We start from the raw sequence: 26,917 nt of genomic DNA, 5'->3' as shown, positions 1-26,917 counted from the left end.
ATGTGTTGCATGGCCGAAGAAAACCTTAAGGTTTGTGTCGTATGGCCATTTAATAGATGAGGCAGTGTGCTTAGGAAGTTGCTTTGCAGTGCATGGCCGTCACACACCCTGGATAGTGCAACATTCAAACCCTCATAACTTTTCACTCCTGACTCAGATTGATGAATGGTTGGTGGCATTGGAAAGAAAAGTTGAAGGGATTAAGTTTGATATATAGTAGGCCACATAACTCATTATATCAATATATAAATGTTCTATGGAGTTTAACCTATGAGAAATCATCAACTAAAAGTCAATCGGTAGGAAAGTGCTTAACTTAACTTTTGAGCTAGGAGATTTTTACGATGTATATTCATCTCTAAGGTTATTACCATATTAAGTAAATGTTATTCACTATTATATATAAATACAAACCATTGGATTTGGGTCTATAAACATAGGAAAGATGGTTTAATGTTTGGCCAAAAGTGTGGGGTGTTACATTTAAGAAGAAGATAGATTATTTGGCAAACTTGAGAATAGATAGATAGAAAGAGGTTACTTTATAATTAAAGCAATCTAGAGAGAAATACATTTAATTTGTGGAAGAATTAATTTTATTACAAAGATGAACAAAATGGGGTTAAGTAACATATATATAGGCACCCACGTGTTATATAAAAAGAATGATGAAATTAATACTACCTCCATTTCAAATTTGTATCCTTTTTAGTTTGTTTAAAAAAAGAATGACTTTTTTCCTTTTTAGTAATTCTTTAATTCCATGCATTTAATTCCAACCATATATGAGATAAGCTCACCCTAAATGTAACACCTCACTTTTTTGGGCTAAGTTCTAAACCATCTTTCCTACGTATATAGATCCAAACCCAATGGTTACTACTTAAATATAAGTATAAATTACACTTCATTAGTGTGGAAACATCCTTGTAGTTGAATATACATCATAAAAATCTGCTAGCTCAAAAGTTAAGTTAAGCACTTTCCTATCGATTAACTTTTAGTTGAAGATTTCACGTGGGTCAATTTCCATTGAACATTTCTCATAGTACATAAAGATTCATGTGGCCTAGTAAAAATAAATTAATACCCTTTGATTCTTATTTCCAATGCCACCGACCGTTCATCAATCCGAGTTTGAAGTCAAAAGTTATGAGTGTCTGAATGAGACATTGTCCAGGGTATGTGATGGCCCTACTATGCAAAGAAATCACCTTAGCACACTTCATCAACTAATATTTTTCCATGCGATGCAAACCCTAATGTGTGATTTTTCCATGCAATTTATAGCCTTTCTTGGGCATCAAAAGGGTTTTGTTTGATTTATTTTAAGGGCATAAAGGTCTTTTAACATCCCATAATCATTCCTAACCATCTTTGGATGAAATTAAGGACTTATAAACATTACATTTCCTATTCTTATTTCAAAAATTATTCCATAGGAAAGAGAAAAGAAACTACCAAGGGTTTGAGGATTCTACTCTCTAAGGGGCCAATCTCTTAATGTTTCTTTCGATTTTTCTTTCAAAAGGTATGTGGAACTATCCTAAATTTCATGGAAATGAATTTTATATTTTTAAACAAGCTATGATGATATATATGTATGTATATGTAAGGGGTTTTTAAATTGTTTAAAGAGCATGCATCATAAACCCATTTTGATGAAAGTACGTAATTATCATGGGGTTTTTCCATAAGCTTGATTTATAATCATGTGAATACATGATTTAAGTTCTAAAAGTTATGAACATGACCTATGAAATTCCCTTCTCCATGAATAAATTTATGGTCTTAACATGTTATGATTTGTGAATTCGGTTTGAGAGCATGAATTATAAGCTTGTGACTTATAAGAATGTTTTAATGCTCTTGTATTATGCCCATGTGTTTTTTATATTGATTATGTTAAATTTTTTTCTTAATGCTATCGACTATTTTGTATATAACTTATGTTGTTTTTTGGTTAGTTCTGCATACCAAAATGTTCCAGGTATTGGTCTTCCTGGGTGGTGGCTGCATTGTCGAATAATGAGGATCAAAGGCTTATTCTCGGGGTAGTAGCAGTAGATTAGTCCAGGAGTTCAGAGTTTGTGAGACTCCCTAACACTGGAAGAAATTCTATCTATATATTATCTTAGCCATCTTATGGTTTCGCCAGAGGCCTTGTCCTGGCCTAGAAAGTTAATGGTCAGTAGAGGCTTCGTAGATAAAATTTGAGTATTTTATTTTCATAATTTTGTTGACACATTTTGAATTATAAGTTTCTATTGAATATTATTATATTTTACACACTTTGATTTATGTATGGATTATGCTTATGTTAGTATGGTAAGGGGTCTCTTAAGCCTTCATGGTTCAGGATTCCCGTTGCGGTCAGGGCCTCGATTCGGGTGGTGAAAATCTTGTATCAGAGCCCGATTCATGGTCCAAGGATGAATACAAAGATATTTTGTGTAGAGTCCTTTTTATGGGTGTGTATCATGTCATACTTATAAGAAGAAATATATGAGGCATTTAGGAGATGTTTCCCATTCTATCATACTCTAGTTCGTTCCATTGTGATGTCCATGTTGAAATTATCAAAATTCCTTCTTTAGTCTAAATTTATTAGCTCTGTCTCTATAACGCCTTGAAACCTTGTCCCGAGACATCACAACGATGCTTAATACTACGAATAGCTTTAAGTTAACCCTATTTGCCTACTACTTCTACTGAATCTCATAATAAAGGAAATATAGGTGTATAATCAGGACAAATGCAGAAATTTGGATGAAATATCTGAGAATAATGTTTGAAATATCAATACTGAATAATCTGGATCAAAACTATCAGTTTGACAAGCCTCTACTAATAATGTCTAGAGAATCACTGGGACAAACCCCCAGCTAACTTGAACTATCTGAAAAGAAATACTGTATTATATGAACTACTAAGCTGCAAAATCTAAATGAATAAGTCCTCAAGCAATGAGGACTCACCAACTGTCGGATGTAGATGGAGACGCTTGAACTACTCACGCTGGTGATACTGATTATGAGACAATGTAGGACATATAAATATATGTGGATCAGTACTTTGTGGATGTAATTAGGATATAGTGGTTAATGCATAAGTAAAACGTCATCTCATCATCATAATTTGTAAAATAGTGAATGCTAAATGTAAATGACTCACATATGCCGAAACTTCTGAAATACTGAAATATGAAATCATGAATAACAAATCATACTTTACTAATCTAGAGACCCACAACATTTAGTTCTAAAAGTTGTGCATGTATTCTCCCTTTAAATCATAATGTCTAAGTGTAGAATGGACTCACTCTTAAATCTGAAATCTGATAGCTACAATCTAAAGCTAATATCTTGCTGTAAAGCATAATTTGAGTAAAACTGTGAGCCTTTACACTTAGTTTTCTAAAAGCTTTTCTGTCATTCATTTCTTTTAGCTAGCAGGGAGAAATACTTTTAGAAACTGATAACGCTCAAACTACACCTCTCTTACGCGAATGTAAGTGATCGTTGTCAATATATAACCCAACTAGGTTTGGGTCGAATCACACAAGGAATATGGTGCGAATTTGAGTTATCTCCGGGTTAATCAACTGATAGATATAAGTGTCATTTGAATGGGGATTTTTTGAAAGGTAACAAATAATTACTTCTCAATTCAGTGTTTGAAATCAATATGATAAGACAAACCAGAGTTATGTTCACTATGGGTGTTGGGATTTGACAGACGCTAGTAACGGTTCAAGATTCTTGTGGTAGGTAGGAACAACAGACTATCCTTGTCGAAGTTATGTCAAAATGTTTCTCAACCTATTTAGACATTTAACCACCTAATTCTCTCAAACTTAGGGAATTTATATATCATAACAAGATGTTATCTCAAGTGAATTAATGTTGTCACAACATTATTTATTAAATAGAAGTTTGATGCTTCCAAGTCCCTGTTGATAATTCACTTCTTGCTAGGGTTGATTTCTATCTCAAGCAAATAACCAGTAAGCAAGGCCTATTGTTTCCAACCAATAGTCAGAGTATAAAATAATGGAATTAACAAGAAGTTCCTACCACCATTAGAATCTTGAATACTTAGTTACGTTACAAACCCAAACCCATAGATCCCAAAACTCAGGTTAAGGGAATTTAGCTACTCAAAATAAAATAATCAAGACAACAAGTTGAATTCATAGTTTGATATATTAACTTACAGCAAGATGAATAGCAAAAAGTGTTTCTCAGATTTGATTCAAAGTAGAAAATCCCAAAACAATTGCAATAATCTCTCAAAAAATAATTGTAAAGTTCAAGTCAGAAAACTAGAGAAAAAAGATTCTCAAAACGTCAGTTCCCCCCTTTTTATATTAGAAAATGCTAACATATGCTTTAAATACTTCAGCCTAATTATGGAAACAAAATCATAGATCACAGTATTTTCTCGGACAGGCGACGACGTGTGTGACGACTTATCAGGAGTATGACGACTTATAAAGAATGTCATCATCTCCTTTTCACTTTTGACAATCTCTTCCTTAGGTTGACGATGAGACATGACGGCTTATCACACATATGATAACTTATCAGAATTGTCGTCACTTCTTCACTTCAAATCCCATTCCCTGCCTAAGCCTAATGACAAGCCTGGCGACTTATCACACTTCTGATGGCCTATCACAGATATCGTCATGAATTCTAACTGAAGCTCAGTCTCTGTATAAAGTTAACAACAAGCCTAACAGCTTATCGTACTTCTGATGGCCTATCACAGATGTCATCATGAATTCTAGCTAAAGTTCATTCTCTGACTAAGGCTGATGGTAACTCTGATAGATTATCATAAGGCTAAAGACTTATCAGACAAGTCGTCATCTATACTTCCCTTTTTACTTGCTCAGAAATCAACTCTTTTACTTCCATTATTGTTGGTTCTCTTGTATCTTGACTTTTACTGAAATATCAAATAGAAAACAATCAAAAACGACAAAAGTTGCTTAAGACTTTGCAATTATTCTTAGTTAAAAGCCTCAAATATGTTAGCATCTACTCACATATCAAGATCCTCAACTTAAAACAACTGCTTGTCCTCAAGCAACTAAAACACAACCAAGAGGATACAGAGTACATTCGACAGTCAACCATCCATATTATCTTAAAATATCTTCACCATCTCCAAGGTCAATTAATTTAAAAACAACAACTGTGCATAGTATTGAAGAAAAACAATGCGACACATAGGAATTAAGATATGACATCAATTTAGCAACAACAACCATGCATGTACCAAGATTACACTATCCAAACAAGTTAGCAACTAGGAACGTAACTAGTGTACCCTTACTACAAACAAGTCCCACTCCACTTATATCAGACATCACATATGTAACCATGGGGACAATCAAAAGACACTCACTGTCAGAATGAAGTTCCAATCAATGTATGAAAAATACCATAGGCTTGCCTTTATTTTCATTACCAAGATTTTCAGACAGGTCAGATAGGATCACTATAGGTCTTTAGTTTGGCTTGTAACGTAGGCTAGGGGCTGGTATGATACTCGATGATATTTAAAGTGACTAAGCCTAATTGACCCTACACTAGATTCTAGGGTCTCATTTATTAAGCTTCATCTATTCTTTTGTTTTCTTGATCATACATATTCAGGATGGGTGCGGTCTTTTCTACAATCGCTTCTTTTTATTCACAACTTTTTTTTTCTTGTTCTTTTCCACTGCACCCATCTTTTTATTTTTTTCTTTTATTCTACCTTTCTTCATGCTCATTTTATATCACGCACCCCTATGATAGCCACCCTCAACATAGGCCATTTTCTTAAGTCAAGGTGCACAGTGTCCAAGGAGGACCAAGGCCAAAACAGGTTCATTATGATATAAATGAGATAGTGATAGGTATCATAAAAAAAGAAAATTGGCTATTCAGGCTCAAAATAGGGATCAAGGGATAGTATGCATACAGGAAAGGTCATTTAGGCTAAAAGTGGCTAATATCAAAATAATCTATGATTATTTCCTAACCCCTATCCTTCAATCTAGGAAGACTAATCGGGCAAGTTTTGGATTCAACATACAAATGGAACTAAGTAAGATCTCACACGCACATGGCACACAAGTATATCACAAGTTACTACTTATCCAGTTCATGCAATTATTTATCAATGATTATCAAATCACTAGAACTGATACAATAACAAGATGCATGGTGGTCACAATTAGATGCAAATTAGACAGTTAAATATCAAACCATTTGAGAGGTTTTCAAAAAATAACAAAACCATGTTAAATAACTCAGGTGCTTGTCTTTCACCTAGTCAACTACAAAATGTTACAATAATAACTCACCCTACACCTTCACTTAAAATCAAAGAAAAACTGAACTAAGAGTTAGGGTATACCTGGAGTAGATCAAGCACGGGAATCATGGGTCCCTGACACTGCTGCTGCTTCCTCAGCTGCCTTATCTCTATCGGGAGCCTTTCTCTATTCTGACACGTCTAGCTTAGTAGTTGTTGGTGGCCTACTAGTTGAGGTACCGATAGTTCTGGCTTGTAGGGCCTTCTCCAATTTATCATTGTCAACTAGGGACTCAATCATCGCCTTCTTTATCTCCTCTTTTTTTGGCCTTCCTTCTTGTCCTCTTCTCTGTTTTACTTTCTTCATTGCTATCAGGCTTTCTCTCTTACCCTTACCTTTCTTCCTGCCCTTCTTCTTCTTTTTCTTCATTGGTTCCCCCGCGAGATTAAGCAATGGGATCTTACCCTCGGACTCATCAACAATTGGGTTTACCGACATCATAATTTGTTGCTACTGTAATATTCAAACATTTACCTTTACCCTTTCCAAGGCTAATCTAAATTGTGCAAGGTCTGAGCCCAACATTTCTCTTAATCGTGTATTGAAACAGTTTTCTAACTCATCAATCTGACCGAGTAAGGCTCGGAAGGGCTCAAGTATGACCTTAATCCTCTTATCTACTGTAGAGGTGAATTGCTTGGAAAAAAGTTGTAGCTGATCCTCACACCACTTGGCTTGTTTTGCCACTCTCCTGAAATTCACCGGGTTGAAGGCAAATTCTATAGTAAACACAGTAGCTGAGGGATTTGTTTCATTTCTAAGCACTGAGTCTGCTAGTGCTGGGGATGTCGGTGGTGCAGCTTCAAAATCTGGCACCTCTACACTAGGTGCTGAGCTGGTATCTGTAACTGGTGGATCTGTTGCAACCCCTACTCCTCTGTCAAATGTCAGCCTTGGCTGATTTTTATCATATAGGATGAGGTTATGGGTTTTCTTGGTAGGCAGTTCATAGTCTATACCTGTAACCTCAGGTACATTATTTGCCTTACACAACCTCATAATTAGACAATGGAAAAGATATGCCATGTCGGGCCTTGAGACTCGAATTTTCATCTCCTCAGCAATGATTTCTCCAAAGTTCAAGTTGAGTTTAGCCACAAGACTTGCAACCAGTATTGCTCTATCATCTCCAAGGATGTTATCTTCTTCTGTAGGAATCAAATGGGTGTGCACTACACCCCACTAGAACCTTGTCTCTTGAGTCAGAGAGTCCTTGAAAATCCTTTCATTCAGGTTGGTCAGCCATTTAGGTTTTCTTGAAGCTATGAGGATGGCTAACCAAGACCGTTGATTTGTACGATATGTCAATCGAGCGTAGAATATAGGTGAAGTATCCGGAGGAGTGAATTCGGGGCCATGAAGAAATCTGTTGATTGTTGTTTCTGAGAGATCCACCATCATACCTTGTACTGGAACTTTATCCAACAAGGGTTGATCTGCTGATTTCTCCCCTTCTTTGCACATGTTCTCTAATTGAGCTTGATAGTTTGCATAGAACTCCTAAACTAGTGCAGGGAAAAATGAGCTTCCTCCTTTTGCGGTCCATCCCAAGTCGTAGTCTCAGAATTTTTGCTCCACTTCAGGATATCTGCTCAACCCTATAGTGATGATCTTCTTTTCTTCAAAGATTGGCCTTTAATGGTCCTTCTTTTAGTTCTGAGAAGCCCATCATAGAAGATTTTCTATGCCTTAGGAATTTACCACCTAGCACTATCTTGGACCCCAGGGTTCTTGTATTTAACTAAAGTTCCCCAAATCAGAGATTCTTCATCATCCTGTTGCTCAACAGAAGGGGACTCAGATGATGGTCCCTCAGATTTAGGTTGCTTAGATTCAGCATACTCTGACTCAGGCTCCATAGACTCAGAATGCTCAGACTTAGGCTACTCATAAGTCGTCTGCTCAGAAGCTGTACTGTCAGGTGGTTTTGTTGCTTCAGTGTCACTTTCTTCATTCTCCTCCACCTTAATAGGTGGAGGTGGCAAAGGCATTTTAGGGATTTTCTTTTTCCTTTGCTTCCTGAGCAGTGGCTTCCCCTCCTCATAATTGAATTCCTCATTGAAGAGTCTCCGAGGTACACTCCCCTTTATCACTTTATTTATAGGTTTGGGGATTTTTCCTTTGGGTGCCATTATAAGACCTATAGCAAAATAAAGCACTCATTTAGCAGTCAAGATCATCCAACTTAAGAAGTTTAGTAATTATAATTCCATATCTCTCAAAAGATGTTCACAATTGTTTCAGATCAAAGTTGTGATGACATGTTCTAATAAGTCATCAGAAATGTGATAACTTATCATTTATGTCGTTAGCCTTAAACAAAACAAGCTTATTTTTCTCAACTTATGATGAGGTCTGATAAGCCGTCACAAATGTGATAGCTTATCAAACACATCGTCAGCTTAGAATACAACCTCCAGCTCAGTTTTAGTCTTGATTATCAATCCACTTTCTTCTTAGAATCACATGGAGTTATGTTCTTGAGCTAAGCCCTAGGTTTTTATCTACAATGCAGCACTGTACACCCTAGATTCTATTTTTCTCACAATGGAAAGTTAAGCTTACCTTAATCCCTTTGAAACTAAGATTTACCTCATTTGAATCACTTACCTAATGAAGAGGAGAGTTGAGTTACGAGCATACTTGATAGGCGACTTTACTTGGTTACGCGAGTGAGAGGAAGTAGCAGATGAAAGAAGAGTTCTTGATCTTGATTTAAAACCCATACTTCACAGGGAAGAATATTTTTCTTGTTTTACTTACGAATTAATTTTGAAAAGAGTAAGTAAATAAACTAAATATAGAAGGAAATTAAGGTTAAAGAAAAGAAAGGAGATACGCAGGAAGGTGAAAAGGTTTGACTATGGGCCGGGTTGAATTTTTCAGTATTTGGGACCAAGATTACCTAACGGCCTATTAGATGTCTAATAAGTCATCGCAGATGTCATCAACCTTAGGCAGGGTGTTGCCTTCTTTTTGATTTTCTGATGACATATCTAACGGCTTATCACAATTGTGATAACTCGTCACATCTATAATCAGGGTCCTTTGGCTGACTTCATTAATTTTTACCTAGACCCCTACATACCTCTTCAGTTCATTATGCTTCCTATCTAAATAAATTAAAATAACTTGCATTTAAACATAAAAATTTTGGGTTGCCTCCCAATAGCTCCTGATTTAATGTCGCGGCACGACAAGGTTATCTTGACTACTCATACTTCATCAAGATATCATGATTCTACCTCTTTACCATCTTTATAAAACCCATCCATGATTGAGAAGACACTCATCTCCTTTTGCTGTGTCATGGATGAGCGCATTTCGATTCTTTCTTCTTTGTCATTAAACTTGAACTTGAGCTCATTCAGCTCTATGTCCACTACTACTCTCCCAATATCAAGTAATAGTCTACCCAAAATGATGGGTACTTTAAGATCCATCTCACAGTCTAGGACTACAAAATTAGCATGAAGTATAAAGTCGGCCACCTTTACCAATACATCATGTAATATTCTTACTGGTCGCTTTACATACCTATCCGCCATAACCAACCGCATGTTTATCGGGGTAGGATCCCCCAAAACTAGATTTTATACATGGTTAGCGGCATCATATTTATGCTCACCTCCAGATCATATATGACCTTAGCAAAATTGAGAGACTTGATTGTACATGGAATAGTGACTGCTCTAGGGTCGGCCTTCTTCTGCACTAAGGATCGTGTAGAAATGGAACTACAATGGTGGAGATTATCCTCCGGTTCATATCTCACCTCTCTTTTCTTCATCACAAGGTCCTTCATGAATTTAGCATACCTTGGAATTTGCTCGAGTGCCTCCACCAAATGCACATTTATCATTAAATGCTTCAACATTGCCATGAATTTACTAAATTTCATGTCGTTAACCTTCTTCTTCAATCTTTTAGGAAAGGGAAGTGGTGGTATTGGGAGGGTTTTCACCACTACTTACTTTTATTTCTCCTTTTCTTATGCCAAAGCATCATCAGAACCATCCATCCTCCTAGACTCCACTGGATATTCTTCTTCGAGTTTGTCATCTACTTCAGTCACATCTTCAAGTCCACCTTTTTCCATAGAAGGGCCAAGGTAATATCTTAACACTTCTAGTGGTAATTTCCATACATATGCCATTATTTCATGGATTCTGAATCATATCACTAGGTAACATTCCACTCTTCCTCTGGTTCAGCACTGCTGAGAGTTGGTTCATTTACTGTTCCAACTGTTTGATTGAAGTGGAGTGCGAATTTACTAACTGACTCATAGAGGAAAAATCGGTCTTCATGGTAGTCACCCCTGCGTTGGTAGCCTCCACTCCCTTTAATAATTTAGCCATCATGTCCTCTAAGGATATCTTTTCAGAACTTGTTATAGCAGCCTCATGATTTCCAGGAGGGACATATAACTCACTCTAATCATTATCGCTCCTCTAATTACCTTGCTCCTGGTTCTTATATCTATCCTTGTCATAATAAGTCTGACATTGATTTCCTTGGCTATTGCCTTGGAACCCCCTGATTATTTACATAGTTTGCCTTTTTTTCTGAGTCAGACTCCACTTTGATCTGCGATCCCATAGCCTTCACTTTCTCAGTTTTACCTAATAGTAAATATTTGGTTAACAAGTCCATCTTCATTTTTAGGTGCACCATGTCTTCATAACGCTTCTCATCTCTTTTGTGTTGCTCCGCAGTCATACCAATAGAAAGAGTAGGGCTTGCTACCACAGAGTCCCTGGTATGCCATGCCCGACTCTATTTGGTCATTCTCTCAAGAATTTCTAAACCCTCTAGGAATCTAAGATCAACACAAGAACCACCAGTAGAATTATCTACAATCGGTTTTATCACAAAGTTAAGAGCCCTTTACAAAGTTTCCATCAAGTGTATGGCCGTCATGTTGTGGTTCAGACACTACGTCAGCTTCTTTTTGAATCTCTCCCAGGTTTTATGCAAGGCTTCTGTTAGGAGATGTCTAAAGTTGTTGATCCCATCCCTCTACTGTACCCTCCTGGAAGGTGGAAAGAACCTTTCTAGGAAAGCTCCTTCAACTTCCTCCAATTGGTTATAGAATCGGGTGTAAGCTCATTAAGCCATAATGTTGCCTCCCCAAACAGAGAAATGAAAACAATCTCAAACAGATAGCATTCTGACTCACTCCTGGGTTATCAAAATATTTACAAATAGTGACAAAGTTCACCAGATGCTAGTTCGGATCATCCCTAGAAAGGCGACCAAACAACCCCTTCAGATTGAAGAGTTGAATCATAATACTCGTAATGTTGAATTTTTAAGGTGCTAATGGTAGGGGTATAATTGCACCTATTTCACCTGCTTCATCCATTCCACCATCATCATCATTAAGGTTATACTTATACTGGACCGGCTGGTGACCTTGCTTTCATCGGAATGGACAATTTCTGTTAGCATTATTCTGTACTAGTGTAGCTATTTGCTCTGCATGCCTTGGGTAACCAGGGTTTAAAATCCCCTTATCTCCCAATTCATCATCCTCAGGATTTGGATATCGTACTTGTTGATCATCATTCTGCATATTCACCTGAGCTCTAGCTAAGGCTACTAACATATCAGCCTTCTGATGGTCTGCCATTCTACTGATTAGTTGCGGTTCCGGATTAAATGGTAATAATGGTTCTTTAGAGCTTTTAGTTCTTTCCATGAACCACAAAATTTCTACAATAAATAAAAACAACAAATAAATGTAAAACTAAGAAACTTGACTAACAGTCAATTAGTGCACACAACTTCAATTTACAACTGTATTCCCTGGAAACGACACCATTTTTGATAGCGCTCAAACTACACCTCTCTTTCGAGAATGTAGATGATTGTTGTCAATATATAACCCAACTAGTTTGTGGTCAAATCCAACAGGGAATATGGTGTGAATTTGAGTTATCTGCGGGTTAATCAACTGATAGTTATCAGTTTTCTGTGAATGGGGTCTTTTGAAAGGTAACAAATAATTACTTCTCAATTCAGTGTTTGAAATCAATATGATAAGGAAAATCAGAGTTATGTTCACTATGGGTGTTGGGATTTGACAGACGCTAGTAATGGTTCATGATTCTTGTGGTAGGTAGGAATAATAGACTATCCTTGTCAAAGTTATTTCTAAATGTTTCTCAAACTATTTCGACATTTAAACACCTAATTCTCTCAGAACACCTAATTCTCTCAGACTTAGGGAATTTAAATTTCATAATAGGATGTTATTTCAAGTGAATTAATCTTGTTACAACATTAATTATTAAATGGAAGTTTGATGCTTCCAAGTCCCTGTTGATAATTCACTTCTTACTAGGGTTTATTTCTATCTCATGCAAATAACCATTAAGCAAGGCCTATTGTTTCCAACCAATAGTCAGAGTATAAAATAATTGAATTAACAAGAAGTTCCTACCACCATTAGAATCTTGAACACTTAGTTACGTTACAAACCCAAACTCATAGATCCCAAAACTCGAGTTAAGGGAATTTAGCTACTCATAATAAAATAATCAAGACAACAAGTTGAATTCTAGTTTGACATATGAACTTACAACAAGATGAATAGCAACAAGTGGTTCTCAGATTTGATTCACAGTAGAAAATCACAAAACAATTGTAATAATCTCTCAAAAAATAATTGTAAAGTTCAGGTCAGAAAACTATAGAGAAGAGATTCTCAAAATGACAGTTCCCCCCTTTTTTTATATTAGAAAACCCTAACATATGCTTTAAATACTTTGGCATAATTATGGAAACAAAATCATAGATCGCAGTATTTTCTTGGACAGGCGACGATGTGTGTGGTGACTTATGAGGAGTCTAACAACTTATCAGGAATGTCGTCAAATCCTCTTCACTTTTGACAATATCTGCCTTAAGTTGACGATGAGACGTGATAACTTATTGAAATTATGATGACTTATCAGAATTGTCATCTTTTCTTCACTTCAAATCCCATTCCCTGCCTAAGCCTAATGATGATCCTGATGGCTTATCACACTTCTGATGGGCTATCATAGATGTCATCATGAATTCTAGTTGAAGCTCATTCTCTGTCTAAGGATAACGATGAGCGTGATGGCTTATCACACTTCTTACGGCCTATCACATATGTCACTATGAATTCCAGCGGAAACTCATTCTCTGTCTAAGGCTGACGCTAACTATGATAGCTTATCACAAGGCTGATGACTTATCAAATAAGTTGTCGCCATACTTCCCTCTTTACTTTCTCAGAAATCAACTCTTTTACTTCCATTATTGTTGGTTCTCTTTCATCTTGACTTTTACTGCAATATCAAATAGAAAACAATCAAAAATGACAAAAGTTGCTTAAGACTGCAATTATTCTTTGTTAAAAGCCTCAAATGTGTTAGCATCTGCTCACACATTAGAAACTATTCTAAAAATCATTACTATTAAGCTATAGGGAGGTTATCTTAACAAACATAAACCATGCAAGCTACATGGATTCCAACGTCTCATCCTCCTAAGGAAGAAACCTCATATTAGGGAGAGGTGTCATACTCTTGCCAAGGAATATAACCTGAGCTAAGTGATCACATTTGTAATTGTAACACATATTAGAATTGAAGAAATCTGAATCTAAACCTATGTTGGTTACATAGTTCCATGGAAGTAGGATGCACTAAACCCACACTTCCAGCTTGGTGCTAAGTACTACTCCCTTTTTATTTTCTACACTCATTCTATTGGAAATCCACTTTAAAACTAGAATAAGGGTTTATCTGAAACCAATTATGCACTTATCTGATTAAATCTGTAAATAAAGTTATTCTAAATTCTGTAAATTGTAGAAATTCGGTGAAGTGGATTCCATAGCTAATCCAATGATTGAAAGATCAAAGCTTTATTGAAAATCTATACATAATCTGATAATAGAATGCTTAAAGCATCATCTTTCATTAAATACTAATATACAATCTTGGGATAATAACCCATGCATTAATCTTATGTCAAAACATTATAATAATCATTCTTGATAATGAAAACAATAATAATTCATCTCAAAATCTGTAATTTACTGCAATCGGCATGAAAGTTTGAAAATAGACATGCAATTCATCTTTAAAATTTCTCAAAAACTAATAATCATGCAAGTAGAAATAATGGGTACGAACCCTAATTCAAATCTCATGTATAATCATTCAAAATCATATGAATTTGTAATTAAAACTTGGTTTTGGTCACAAGGATGGAAGACTATCCTTGTTCATTAACCCCATATACCTTGGTAGATGATTTCATGAAGAAACCATGAATTATTGATTCCTATTTGAGTTCTAGGAGATGAGTTCTTGAATATCTTGTTTTGGAATCCTCAATTTAGAGTTTTCTTGGAGAGATTATGGAGGATTTTTATTTCTTGGAGAAGAAGCTTTGGAGCTCTAGGATTTTACTTTGAAAGAAAATGGACAAATTTGGGCATAAAGTGCTTTGAATATGTTTAGTCTCGCATTATCCACAAATTGAGGGCTTAGGAATTGACAAAAATACCCCTCTTAAACTTCTAAATAGATCTGGAATAAGAAAAATTTTCTGAAATGGTAGGCCACCGCGAAGCGCCACTACGCGGTGGCTTACTAGAAAATGGATGAGTGGGAACTGGGCGTGCTCCGCGACGAGCCACCATCGCGGTGCCCTTTAGAATGGCATTTTGGCCACCAACGCGATGTAGTAAGATTGCATTGGGCTGCTGTATTTTGACAAATCGGAAAATGAACCACTCTGCGACACGCCAATATCGCGGAGGTCCACTGGAATTGAAGATTGCCATTTTTTCCTTCTACGCGACACGCTGACTGCCCAGGTGGCACACTATCAACTTAAGAGTGAAATACCTTTTCAACCGCGTATCAGATTTAGGCGAATTAGGTATCGATGGAAAGCTTATTCAATTTTCCACACAACTCTAGAAAATTCTCTACGTAACAAAAGTTATTCTTTTTTTAATCTAATCTTTGACATTCTAGGGATGAATTTAAGCTGGGAAAAGTATGGGGTATTACAATATCTCCCCCCTGGGAACATTTGTCCTCTGATGTGGCTAGTCATGCTGGAAATACTGAGGAATCTAAGGCTATCAGTTATCATGCACAACTAAAATAAACTGTAGGACTGGATCTCAACATAATGAGCTTTCTGAACTGATCTGTGAGTGCATGAATTAACATGAAGATAACTATATAGCTGAATCTAAGACTGAAAAAGAACTGAATAAAGGAAAACTATTACCTTCAACTGAATCTGAGTTCGTAGAGAAGCGATGAGGAAACTTGGTATATATGTCTAATTCTACTTCCCAAGTAGCACCCTCAACGGACTGATTTCTCCATAGAACTTTGACCAAGGGAACTTCTTTGTTCCTTAGTTTATGAATTTGATGATCAAGAATCTCTACTGGGACTTTTTTGTAAGAAACCCTATTCTGAATATCTTTACTTTCTATAGGAACTATAATAGCTGAATCGTCTATGCTCTATTTCAACAAGGACAGATGGAAAAACTGGATGAACTGATGATAAGTCAGTGGGTAGCTCAAGATCATACGCTACCTTCCCAACACGACTAAAAATACAGATAGGACCAATATAACGTGGACTAAGTTTCCCTTTCTTGCCAAATCTCTTCACCCCTTTCATGGGTGAAACTTTTAAATACACAAGATGATCAACCTCGAACTAAAGGTCTCTTCTTCTTACATCTAGATAAGATTTTTGACGACTCTGGGCTGCTTTAAATCTCCCATGAATCAATAGAACTTTATCTATGGCCTCAAACACCATGTCTGGACCAATCAAACTGGCCTCACCCACTTCAAACCAACCAACTGGCAATCTACATCTTCGCCCATAAAGAGCCTTAAATGGAGCCATCTGAATAGTAGCATGATAACTGTTATTATAAGCGAACTCAATCAATGAAAACTGATCATCCTAACTACCTTTGAAGTCAATGACACAAGTCCTCAACATGCCCTCTAGAGTCTGAATGGTCCTCTCTACCTGACAATCTATTTGCGGATGAAAAGCTGAACTGAGATGGACTTGGGTGCCAAGACCCTTCTGAAAAGCTCTCCAAAATTGAGCGGTAAAAAAAGTACCCCTAACTGAGATTATGGACAAGGGGAATCCATGCAATCTAACCATCTCTTGGATGTAAAAATTAGCGTAATATTCATCTGTGTAAGAAGTATGAACTGGCAAGAAATGCGCTAACTTATTAATCTATCTACAATAACCCAAATCGAATCATGCTGCCAACGCGAATGGGGTAAACTAGCCAAAAAGACCATGTTAACCTGTTTCCACTTCATTGTTGGGATACCAAACTCTTGCAACGTACCACCAGGTATTTGATGCTCTACCTTAACCTATTGACAAGTTGTACATTTCGCTACAAATCTGCTATATATCTCTTCATACCACTTCACCAATAGATTTCCAGTAAGTCACGGTACATCTTGGTGGATCCTGGATAGATAGAATAATGCGTACCATGATCTTCCTCCATAATCCACTGCCTCAAATCATCAACACATGGCACACATAATCTACTCTATTAGTTCAACACACCATCTCTCCCATGGGAGAAAACCTCTACCTTTTAGTTTTTAGCCGACTCCTTCAGTTTTGACAAAACTAGAATCCTTTTTTTGCTTTTCTTTCACTTCCGAAACTAGGGAAGATGTGAAACTACTCTGAACCCAAACATTCCCTTAAGCTGAATCAACCAACCTAACTCCCAATCTAGCTAAACGATGTACTTCTCAAGCTAACTCTATTTTATCATTCTCCATATGAGCAACACTGCCCATAGACAATGTACTAAGGGCATCTGCCACTAATTGGCCATGCCCAGATGATACAATATACTCATATCTTAATACTTCAATAACTCCAACCTCCTTCTCTAATAGAGATTCGAATCCCTCTGATTAAACACATACTTTAAGCTTTTTTGATCCGTGAACACATCAATATGTACCCCATACAAATAATGTATCCAGATTTTCAAAGCAAACACAGTAACACCTAACTCAAGATCATGGGTTAGGTAATTCTTTTCACGAGGCTTAAGCTGTCTTGAGGCATAGGCTATGACCTTACCTCTTTATATCAAAATACAACCCAAATCAACTCTGGAGGAATCAAAATAAACCACAAAACCATCTGTATCATTAGGTAATGCTAATAATGGGGCTGGAGTGAGTCGAGTCTTTAACTCCTGAAAATTCTTCTCCTAGGAATCCGACCACAGAAACATAACTTTCTTTTGGGTCAATCTAGACATAAGAGATATAATAGATGAGAAAACCTCAACAAAACATCTATAATAACTAACATCTATAATAACTAGCTTCAACTAAGAAAATCCTAATGTCTAATGGAGAGATAGATCTAGGCTAATTCCTCATGGATTCTGTGTTTTGGGGATCAACTCTAATACCCTCACTGGAAATAATATGACCAAGGAAAGCTAGTGATCTTAGCTAAAATTCACATTTGTTAAACTTGGTGAACAACTGGTGATCTCTAAGGGTTTATAACATAATTCTAAGATGGTCTGCATGATCATCTTTACTATGAGAGTAGTCAAGAATATAATCGATAAAGACATGACAAACGTGTCTTGATACTATTTGAACACTCTGTTCATCAAGTCCATGAAGCTTGTTAGGGCATTTGTTAGTCCGAAGGATATGACTAGAAACTCAAAATGATCGGAGCGGGTTCTGAGGGGAGAAACCATCTATCAAGTCTTATAGCATGAATTTATAAAGATCAATGATAGGACACTTTCTATAGATTTGTTTAGCAACAACTGACTCACCTACTGGGGGAGAAACCAAGAATGGCTCAGGGATCTTTTTAGAACTTATTTGAAAATTTACTGCAACTAATAGGGTAATATAAGAGAAACACGACCAAGGGTCTGACAAGACATAAACCCAAGATTAAAGACACGAAGCATACCAGTGATAACATCTGGTGAATCCTTTTACTCCTGACATGATTGTAAACTATAAAATTAATTTGGGTGATGAACGTCACTGGTACTAAATGATGCACCCTAAGAAAGGACTGGACGACCTAAAGGAGTTGGAGCACTAACAGCCTGAATCTGGGGACAAAAGTCTTTGTTTCCCTGCTTAGCATACGAAAAATCTCTAATATTGTGACCCAACTTACCACAACTAAAACAACCCTTTTAACCAGCTAAACACTCACCAGGGTGATTATTACCATATTTAGTACATGGAGAATAATTGGGCCTACAACTTACACTATTTAGGGATCTGGACATAGAAGACTTACCTCACTGCTCTTGTCTACCTCTCGGAGTGGGAGCACTAGCTGAAGATGTTTCTAGAATAGATGAATGATTCTGAAATTTCGAATGATTTCCTCCTTGAGACCTAGCTTAGCCATACTCAAACTGCCCTTTTCTAGCTTTCTTATTTTCTCTCTCTCTTTCCTTCAACTTCTTTTCCTTAATCTGCTGAGCATGCATCATCAATCAAGTAAGATCCATATCTCCTATAAGCATGGAAATTTTACACCCCTTGACTACCAATCTAGACACTCCAGTAACAAACTTACTCATTCTTACCTTAGGATTAGCCATCATATCAGGGGAATACTTAGACAACTGATTAAACGTAAGTCAATACTCCTTCACTATCATTGAGCCATGCCTCAGGTTCAAAAACTCCTTTGTCTTAGCTTTCCTTATCTCATGTGGGAAGAACATTTCTAAAAAGGCATCTTGAAATGCCTTACTTCTTATAGGAGTTGCATTCTCACCTTTACCATTCCTCAACATAACCACCCAATCATATGCTACATCCTTCAACCTATAGGATGCTAACTCTATACTCTCCCCTTAAGAAACATGCATAATATGAGTGATCTTCTTCACCTCATCTACGAAAAGCTATGGATCCTTACATGCTTTCGACCCAAAGAACTCTGGCAGATTCATTCTCATAAAGTCTCTAATTCTGGCTGCTACTAAATCCCCATTCTGCGGAAGTGGGACTGCATCCTAATGATTGCCCTGACTTTTGGGTCAACACCTGAAAGGCATCCCTAAACTCAACATAAGATACATTCTCATTCAAAGGATTTATGGGTTGGGGTGGCTGGTTACCATTTTTACGTGCATTAGCTCAATAAAGAGGCATTTTAAACTGTGACGTAAGAGTATGAGTTAAAATAAGATAGAGATATTGTAAACATGATAAATCAAGAAAGAAAGATATGATTAACTAAGAACGTCCCATAGCCTCTTGCTGATAAATGTGGCACGCAACACACTCATGATTAAGACTCTACGTAACGCGGCTTGTCTAACTTTCTAGGACTCTTAAAAACCCTAGGCTCTAATACAAGGTTTGTAATTCCTCAAAATGCAGTCTCAAGAAGTCACATAGTGCTCAAGACTACCAGTAGCCTTAAGGTAACCCTATCTACCTACTACTGAGTCTAAATCTAATAATAAAGGAAATATAGGTGTATAATCATGAAAAATGCAGAAATTTGGCTAAAATATCTAAAATAATGTCTAAAATATCAATACTGAATAATCTGGATTAAAACTAGAAGTCTGATAAGCCTCTAATACTAATATGCAGAGAGTCACTAGGACAAACCTCCATCTAACTCAAACTATCTGAAAAGAAATACTAAATCATATGAACTACTAAGCTAAAAAATCTGAATGAATAAGTCCCCAAACTATGAGGAGTCACCAACTGTCGGATGTAGATTAAGCTACTCGAACCACTCACATTGCTAATACTGAGCACCTAAACCTACATTATGAGACAATGTAGCACATAGACATATATGTGGATCAGTACTTTGAGGATGTACTGAGTATATGGGGGTGAATGCATAAGTAAAACATCATCTCATCATTATAATTTGTAAAATAATGTATTCTAAATGTAAATGACTCATATAAGCTAGAATATCTAAAATACTGAAATCTGAAATCATGAATAACAAATCATACTTTGTAAATCTAATGAGCCACAACATTTAGTTTTGAAAGCTATGCTTGTGTTCTCCCTTTAAATCATACTGTCTAACTGTAGAAAGGACTCAATCTATAATCTAAAATCTAAAAGCTGAAATATAAAGCTAATATCTTTCTGTAAAGCATAATCTGAGAAAAACTGTGAGCCTTTACACTTAGTTATCTAAAAGATTTTTTGTCATTGTTCTCTTTTAGCAAGCAGGAAGAAATACTTTTAGAAACTATTCTAAAAATCTTTACTAGTATACTGTAGGGATGTTCTCTTAACCAACATAAACCATGCGAGCTACATGGAGTCAAATGTCTCTTTCTCCTAGGGAAGAAATCTCACGTTGGGGAGATGTGTCATACTATTGTCAAGGAGTATAACCTGAGCTAAGTAATCATATTTGTAACTATAACCCATAATGGAATAGGATAAATCTGAATCTATATCTTTGTTGGCTACGTAGTTTTTTTAAGTAGGATGTGCTAAACCCAGACTTCCAACTTGGTGCTAAATGCTACTCCATTTTTATATGCTACGCTTATTTTGTTGGAAATCCACTTTAAAACTATCATAAGAGCTTGTCTGAAACAATTAGGCACTTATTTGGTTGAATCTATAAATAAAGTTTTTCTAAATTCTGCAAACTATAGAAATTCTGTGAAATGGATTCCATAACTAATCTGATAATCGAAAGATCAAAGATTTACTAAAAATTTGTACATAATCTGATAATAGGATGCTTAAAGCATCATCGTTTCTTTAAATACTAATATTCAATATGGGGATAGTAACCCATGCATTAATCTTATGTCAAAACATCATAATAATCATGCTTGATAGTGAAAATAATAATAATTTATCTCAAAATCTGTAATTTACTACAATAGGCATGAAAGTATGAAAATAGACATGCAATTCTCTTTAAAATCTTTCTAAAACTCATAATCATGAAAGTAGAAATAATGGGTATGAACCCTAATTCAAATCTCATGTATAATCATTCAAAATCATATGAATTTGTAATTAAAACTTGGTTTTGGGCACAAAGATGGAAGAAGATCCTTGTTCATAAACCCCACATACTTTGGTAGATAATTAGATGAAGAAACCTTGAATTATTGATTCCGATTTGAGTTGTTGGAGATGAGTTCTTGTTTATCTTATCTTTGGAATCCTCAATTTTGAGCTTGCTTGGAGAAATTATTGAGGATTTTCATTTCTTGGAGAAGAAGCTTTGGAGCTCTAGGGTTTTACTTTGAGGGAGAATAGATGAATTTGGGCATAAAGTTCTTTAAATAGGTTTAATATTGTGTTATCCATGAATTAGGGGCTTAGGAATTAACCAAAATACCCCTCTTAAACTTCTAAATGGATCTGGAAAAAGCAATATTTTCAGAATTGGTAGGCCACCGCGAGTGCTACTATTGCGGTACCTTACTGGAAAGTGCACGAGTAGGAACTAGGCATGTTCCACAATGCGCCACCATCGCGGTACCCCTTTGGAATAAAATTTTGGCCACCAACGTGAGCGGTAAGATCGCGTTGGGCTACTAGATTTTGACAAATAGGAAAATGGACCACTCCGTGATACGCTAATATTGTGGAGGTTTACTAGAATTGACGGTTGCAATTTTTACCTTCTCTGTGATACGCTGAGTGCCCAGGTGGCACGTTGTCAACTTAAAAATGCCATAGCCTTTCAACCGAGAATCGAATTTAGGTGAATTTTGTATCGATAGAAAGATTATTCAATTTCCTACATAATGAGATGTCTAAATAAGAAAAATTCTATACATAACAAAAGTTATTCCATTATAAAGCTAATATTTGACAATCTAGGGATGAATTCAAGCTGGGAAAAGTACGGGGTATTATAGTCTCATTGTTGAGGAGATTCAAGTGCAAAGGTTTAGCATCTAAATAATGTGATTCTTTCAGATTGTGTCATCAAAAGTTATAAACTAGAACAAGGACTTAAGAGAAGTCTGTTAGTGCTTCAAAGTCGGTTAATTTGAGCTTTTATCCCTATCTATATGATTCATGCATTTGAGCCTGAGGTATTAAGTGTATTCAGTCCCTTTCAAAATCCTTGTTGCAGATATCATGCTTACGTATAATGATATATAGCAAAATTTTAGAGCAATATTTCCACCCGAGTGGTAGTATATGTTAAAGTGTCATGACCTATTGGTAATAAGATGGTCTAGAAGTTAGTGATATAAAATCATAAGGTTAGAAGTCAGAGTAAGGATGAATTTTTGCGTAAAAAAGATAGTTTTAGTTCTACAACCCTTTGATTGGGGTGTGGGTTGCCCTTTTATAGTGATTGACTAATGTTGTAGCATTTGTAGATTGTATGGTAATCTGTGGAGGAAGTGATTAGCTATGATTGTTATTTATTCAAAATAGGAAAGGAGCTCAAAGTGGATAGTTATGGCGGATGTAGAAATCATTTATACGTTGTAAATGAAAAGGGGTAGATTAGTCAATAAGCTATGGGTAGAGACTCATTGATGTTTATGGAATTTGAAGGTAGTTGGGATGTGTGCATGGGTAAGTAAATTTGATGTGAGAAGGTAGAATATGTTAGTAAAATTTTAATGGGTTATATTACAAGATTAAGTGACTATCTTTACTAAGTAACTTTACTACCTTGATTTACTTTTCTATAGCAGTTGTAAACTAGTTCTACATGTGAGAAAGGGTGTGGTAGATTCTAAGGTGTAGTAATAGTATTGTGGAGAGAATGAACTTATGGTCCATAATTGTATGAAATAAAATACTTGAGTTGATTTCCCTATTTGATGGACTAGTATAGTATGTGGAATGCTTCATTGGTGGTACATGATTGTAATACCCTGCACTTTTTCCTACCTTAATTTTTCTCCTTGAATGTCTATGATTAGCTTAAAAATGAATAATCTTTGATACATATAGAATTTTTCAGTTCTAGACCCTCCAGTGAGTAGGCAATTGAATTAGCTTTTCAATGATACCAATTTCTCCTTAAAAAGATACTCGGTTGAGAAGTTATGATGCTTTTAGTAAAATAGTATGGCATTTTGAGAAGTACCATATCCGAGTGAAGACAAAAATGGCAATTGTCAATTTCCAGTGGACCTCCGTGATTGACTCGTGTAATACCCTGGAAAATTTTCATCGTAAAGATTTCGTAAGAAATGTATCGAGTTCTACGCTTTAGAGTGATCCATAAATTTTCTGTGTAGTATTTCTAATATGTTGACATACCATTGCGCAGAGTATCAAATAAAATTTCCAACGATATGTAGATCATCAAAAACGGACACTCGAGCGATGAGTTACGACCATTCCGATCAAACTAGGACCATTTTGATCGAACTGTGAACAGTAAAATGTGTAGGAAAAAAAGTACTGAGGCCTGGCATATTTTTGCTCCAAATTTAAACGATCATAACTCCTTGTACATAATGATTAAGGTGATCTACTATATATCAATAGAAAGCTCTGCGAGTGCTCTTTCCAATGAAATTGGTTTCATCCAATTTGTTTATCGAAACAAAAAGTTATCGTCGATCTACTTCAGCCTGTCAAAATTGAATTTTTGGGTCAACTTCAAATGATCATAACTCCTCGTACACAATGATCTGGGTTAGATACTATATATCAACGGAAATATATGAGAGTTCTCTTCCTAATGAAATGGGTTTCATCCAATTTGGATAACAGAGTAAAACGTTATGGTTGATCTACTTCAGACTATCAAAACAGTCCACCAAAGGACAAATGCGAGAATTATTTGGTTTTTAGGGGCCTTTTGGTCATTCCCCCTCACCCAAAATCCGTCCAAACCCTATATTAAGGCCAATTAGAAGCATTATATATTATATTTCATCAAATTCCCTCAAAAAGAAAACCCTAAGCTCCTAGATCCAACTTCAAGAACCTCCAAAGTTCACCATTAATTCTGCAAATTTATTCAAGATTCCAAGTTGCTACTTCAAGAACTTCAAGAGCCTCCAAAGTTCACCATTAATTCTGCAAATTTATTCAAGATTCCAAGTTCCTAGTTCAAGAACTCCAAGAATCATCATTCAAAGGCACGATTAACATCTCAAAAATGAGTATCGATCTAAAGTTCATCATTCAAGGTATGTGGGGTTTTTCAACAAGAACTCTCTTTTGTTCTTATGCCCAAAAGTAATTTTCTTTACAAAGGCATGATTTTTATTTTATTTTTATGAATTTGAAGCATGAACCCATATGATATGATGATTTTTATGAAGTTTAGATGTTTATGATTTTGAAAGATGAATTTACATGTGTGGAGATATAAAGCATGAATCTTGAATGATATTTATCATGGATTTTGATATTTGGGTCGTGAATCCCCAATGAAAATTGTATTTTTTTGAGAAAGTGTGTGTTATAAGCACGTTGATGTTTAATATTTGAGATATTTTTAATGATTTGACCTTTTGGTCTTAATGGAGTTATTTTGAACTCGATTGTGAAAGAAATCCAGAATGTGATTGATTTTGATAAATGGGAATCATGATGGCTCCCGATGTATATTTATATATTACTGAAATTTTTTTGTTGTGGATTGTCTTTGAAATGATCTGAGCTAAGTCCAGGAGAAATCTTTAGCTCCGAGTGGAAGTTATAAAGCGACCTTACTTCCCTAGAACTACATACCCCCGTATGAGTGAGCTTGAGTCTGATTTATATAGTGATCACTAGTTTGTGTGAATTTGATATTGATAGTCCTACTCCGATGGCAAGGATAAGATGGCTCTCCCCAACATGGATTGTACGTTGGACTCCATGTAGCTCACATGGTTTATGTCGGTTATAGGATCTCCTAATGTGTGTGTGTACTCTTCTATCTGAGTTGAAAATATATTTGCTTAAAAGGCTGAGTTTGAGAAAGTCATTATTCTTAACAGATTTAAGGAATATATTCTAATGATAATTGACATGAGATTTGATTGTTTTGATGATTTGAAATTGAGATGAAAGTGAATTGAGAACGTATTGTAATGACTCACTTGTTTTACTTTACATGTATTATTTATCCATGATTTTGATGATTTAATTCGAGCTAAGTGAGTCATCTATATCAGCATGCATAATTTTATAAACTGTGATGATATTAAGATATTATTTTATATATGCATTGCACCCCCATATTATTGGTATTTTTCCATGGTACTGACCCACATATTCGTATGTGGGATACATTTTCTCAAAATGCAGGTACAAGGTATAGTTGTACCTTCAGATTCAATCTGTTCGTGGTATCCAGTTGGCAGGTGATGAGTCCTTTTGATTCAAGGGCATGGGTTAGTTATGCAGAGTTTATAGTGTTGTATTTTGTTTACTCAGTCGTATTGAGTTGGGTTAGTCGGGAGTCATGACCCGGCTACCTACAGTCAGTCAGTACTAGTATAGGCTTCATAGACAGTCAGTAGAAGTTGATGTATTTTGTTTCAATTTTGGTTGTAAAGGCAGCAGTAATCCAGTAAAATTCCATTTTTGTATCAATCAGATTCAGAAAAGAGTTAATTTCTGCTGATTTGTATGGATTTGTATTTTAATCCAGTTGCTTATTAGTTATACCAGTAGAAGGTTTAGCTTGGGGTTACTTGTGACCTTAAGCACCGTGTGACATCTCGGGACCCAATTTTGGGGCATTACAAACTTGGTATTAGAGCACAGAGTTCAAGTGTCCTAGGGTGTCTATGAAGTCGTGTCTAGTAGATTCTTGCAGAACAGTACGGAGACGTTTGTACTTTTCTTTGAGAGGCTACAGGGCATTTAGGAAATATTTCCCTTCTTTCAAGTCTAAGATCATGCTATAAAAAGGTTCTCCAAGAAGCTTATATAGATTCCCATCTTACTTTATTCGGGCCAACTCTGCCTTATTTTCAAGGTATTAGAAACAGTTAAGCTTAATTCTCCATAGATAGTTATGGGATTGTAAGAGAGATAGAACGTATCCTGTCAGTGCTTTTGAGTTCAAAAGATTGAAGTACTTTATTCATGTTCATAAAAGTCGTGAACTAAGCCTAGGTTAGGTGTGCTATCAGATTCCTCCTCAGAATCTACAATGTTAATCTATACTTCTCCCTCTATGTATTATTTTTGAGATAACATGATTCGCAAGCTCCAGTTCTTCCCCGGGTAATGCTTCTATATTTTTTAGAAGAAATTTGAAAAGTTACACAAAGGGCTTGAGAGGAGCTCTCTAGTGTGTTAAGTTCCTTAAGTTGAAAGTTATGCCCTTATTCTTATGAGTTATTTAATTAAGATAGAGTAAGGTTTATTCTTAGATCGTTGAATGTTGTGTGTCAAGTTTCTATCTCTTGTATTATGTAATCTTGTTATCATTATGTTTGTGAAAAATCATAGTCTAGTGAAGCCATGTGGGGCTCTTTTGATTAACTAGCAAACTGCTTTGTCATTCATCTCAA

This window comes from Capsicum annuum, chromosome 9 (assembly GCF_002878395.1).
Source record: "Capsicum annuum cultivar UCD-10X-F1 chromosome 9, UCD10Xv1.1, whole genome shotgun sequence".
NCBI classification, from domain to species: domain Eukaryota; kingdom Viridiplantae; phylum Streptophyta; class Magnoliopsida; order Solanales; family Solanaceae; genus Capsicum; species Capsicum annuum.
The sequence above is the reverse complement of the archived record's forward strand: the minus strand, read 5'-3'. Positions refer to the sequence as shown.